This window comes from Megalopta genalis, unplaced genomic scaffold (assembly GCF_051020955.1).
Source record: "Megalopta genalis isolate 19385.01 unplaced genomic scaffold, iyMegGena1_principal scaffold0032, whole genome shotgun sequence".
NCBI classification, from domain to species: domain Eukaryota; kingdom Metazoa; phylum Arthropoda; class Insecta; order Hymenoptera; family Halictidae; genus Megalopta; species Megalopta genalis.
In genome coordinates, this window is record NW_027476101.1 from 2240807 (window position 1) to 2244552 (window position 3746).

Here is a 3746-nt window from a genome sequence, read left to right on the forward strand (position 1 = left end):
CCATCTACTTCGCATTGATTAGATGCTAAATCATGTGTTTCGCATGGATTTGAAGCTAACTCGTTTGTTTCGCATGCAGTTGAAGCTAAATCATGTATATCACAAGTATTTGCAGCTAAACCATTTGGTTCGCATGGATTCGAAGATAACCCTTCTATTTCGCATTGATTTGAAGCTAAATCATGTGTTTCGCTTGGATTTGGATCTAACTCGTTTATTTCGCATGCTGTTGAAGCTAAATCATGTATATCACAAGTATATGAAGCTAATCCATTTGTTTCGCATGTATTCGAAGATAAGCCATCTACTTCGCATTGATTAGATGCTAAATCATGTGTTTCGCATGGATTTGAAGCTAACTCGTTTTTTTCGCATGCAGTTGAAGCTAAATCATGTATATCACAAGTATTTGCAGCTAAACCATTTGTTTCGCATGGATTCGAAGATAACCCTTCTATTTCGCATTGATTTGAAGCTAAATCATGTGTTTCGCATGGATTCGGATCTAACTCGTTTATTTCGCATGCTGTTGAAGCTAAATCATGTATATCACAAGTATATGAAGCTAATCCATTTGTTTCGCATGTATTCGAAGATAAGCCATCTACTTCGCATTGATTAGATGCTAAATCATGTGTTTCGCATGGATTTGAAGCTAAGCATTCTCCTTCGCATTGTTTTGTAGATAAATCATGTGCTTCGCACGGATTTGAAGCTAACTCGTTTGTTTTGCCTGCATATGAAGCTATATCAATTATATTCGCAAGTATTTGAAGCTAAACCATTGGTTACGCATTGATTTGAAACTAAGCCTCCTACTCCGCAGTATTTGAAGCTAAATCATGTGTTTCGCATGGATTCGAAGATAAGCCATCTACTTCGCATTGATTAGATGCTAAATCATGTGTTTCGCATGGATTTGAAGCTAAGCATTCTACTTCGCATTGTTTTGTAGATAAATCATGTGCTTCGCACGGATTTGAAGCTAACTCGTTTGTTTTGCCTGCATATGAAGCTATATCAATTATATTCGCAAGTATTTGAACCTAAACCATTGGTTACGCATTGATTTGAAACTAAGCCTCCTACTCCGCATGTATTTGAAGCTAAATCATGTGTTTCGCATGGATTCGAAGCTAACTCGTTTGTTTCGCCTGCAGTTGAAGTTAAATCATGTACATCACAATATTAGAAGCTAAACCATTTGATTCCCATGGAATTGAAGCTAAGCCTTCTACTTCGCATTGATTTGAAGCTAAACCATTTGCTTCGCATGGATTCGAAGATCAGCCTCCTACTTCGCATTGATTTGAAGCAAAATCATGTGTTTCGCTCGGATTTGAATGTAACTCGTTTGTTTCGCATGCAGTTGAAGCTAAATCATGTTTATCACAAATATCTGAATCTTAACCATCTGTTTCGCATGAATATTAAGCTAAACCATGTGTTTCGCATGAATTTGAAGCTAAATCATTTGTTTCGCATGGATTTGATGCTATGACTTCTACATCGCATTGATTTGAAGCTAAATCTTGTGTTTCGCATGGATTTGAAGTTAACTCGTTTGTTTCGCCTGCGTTTGAAGCTAAATCATGTGTATCACAAGCATTTGAAGCTAAACCGTTTGATTCGCATGGATTTGAAGCTAAGCCTTCTACTTCGCATTGATTTGAAGCTAAACCATTTGCTTCGCATTGATTCGAAGATCAGCCTTCTACTTCGCATTGATTTGAAGCTAAATCATGTGTTTCGCTTGGATTTGAATGTAACTCGATTGTTTCGGCTGCATTTGCATCTAAATCACTTATATCGCAATTATCTGTAGCTAAATCATCTGTTTCTCATGTAATTGAAGCTATGCCTTCTACTTCGCATTCATTTGAAGCTAAATCATGTGTTTCGCATGGATTTGAAGTTAACTCGTTTGTTTCGCCTGCGTTTGAAGCTAAATCATGTATAAAACAATTATTTGAAGCTAAACCGTTTGATTCGCATGGATTTGAAGCTAAGCATTCTACTTCGCATTGTTTTGTAGCTAAATCAAGTGCTTCGCACGGATTTGAAGCTGACTCGTTTGTTTTGCCTGCATTTGAAGCTATATCAATTATATTCGCAACTATTTGAAGCTAAACCATTGGTTACGCGTTGATTTGAAACTAAGCCTCCTACCTCGCATGTATTTGAAGTTAAATCATGTGTTTCGCATGGATTCGAAGCTAACTTGTTTGTTTCGCCTGCAGTTGAAGTTAAATCATGTATATCACAATATTAGAAGCTAAACCATTTGATTCCCATGGAATTGAAGCTAAGCCTTCTACTTCGCATTGTTTTGTAGCTAAATCATGTGCTTCGCACGGATTTGAAGTTAACTCGTTTGTTTTGCCTGCATTTGAAGCTATATCAATTATATTCGCAAGTATTTGAAGCTAAACCATTGGTTACGCATTGAGTTGAAACTAAGCCTCCTACTTCGCATGTATTTGAAGCTAAATCATGTGTTTCCCATGGATTCGAAGCTAACTCGTTTGTTTCGCCTGCAGTTGAAGTTAAATCATGTATATCACAATATTAGAAGCTAAACCATTTGATTCCCATGGAATTGAAGCTAAGCCTTCTACTTCGCATTGATTTGAAGCTAAACCATTTGCTGCGCATGGATTCGAAGATCAGCCTTCTACTTCGCATTGATTTGAAGCTAAATCATGTGTTTCGCTTGGATTTGAATGTAACTCGTTTGTTTCGCATGCAGTTGAAGCTAAATAATGTTTATCACAAATATCTGAATCTAAACCATCTGTTTCGCATGAATATTAAGCTAAACCATGTGTTTCGCATGAATTTGAAGCTAAATCATGTGTTTCGCATGGATCTGAAGTTAACTCGTTTGTTTCGCATGCAGCTGAAGCTAAATCATGTATATCACAATAATTTGAACGTAAACAATTTGATTCGCAAGGATTTGTAGCTAATCCTTCTACATCGCATTGATTTGAAGCTAAGCCTTCTACTTCGCATTGATTTGAAACTAAATCATGTGTTTCGCTTGGATTTGAATGTAACTCGTTTGTTTCGCATGCAGTTGAAGCTAAATCATGTTTATCACAAATATCTGAATCTAAACCATCTGTTTCGCATGAATATTAAGCTAAACCATGTGTTTCGCATGAATTTGGAGCTAAATCATGTGTTTCGCATGGATTTGATGCTATGCCTTCTACATCGCATTGATTTGAAGCTAAATCTTGTGTTTCGCATGGATTTGAAGCTAACTCGATTGTTTCGGCTGCATTTGAATCTATATCACTTATATCGCAATTATCTGAAGCTAAATCATTTGTTTCTCATGTAATTGAAGCTATGCCTTCTACTTCGCATTCATTTGAAGCTAAATCATGTGTTTCGCATGGATTTGAAGTTAACTCGTCTGTTTCGCCTGCGTTTGAAGCTAAATCATGTGTATCACAAGCATTTGAAGCTAAACCGTTTGATTCGCATGGATTTGAAGCTAAGCATTCTACTTCGCATTGTTTTGTAGATAAATCATGTGCTTCGTACGGATTTGAAGCTAACTCTTTTGTTTTGCCTGCATATGAAGCTGTATCAATTATATTCGCAAGTATTTGAAGCTAAACCATTGGTTACGCATTGATTTGAAACTAAGCCTCCTACTCCGCATGTATTTGAAGCTAAATCATGTGTTTCGCATGGATTCGAAGCTAACTCGTTTGTTTCGCCTGCAGTTGAAG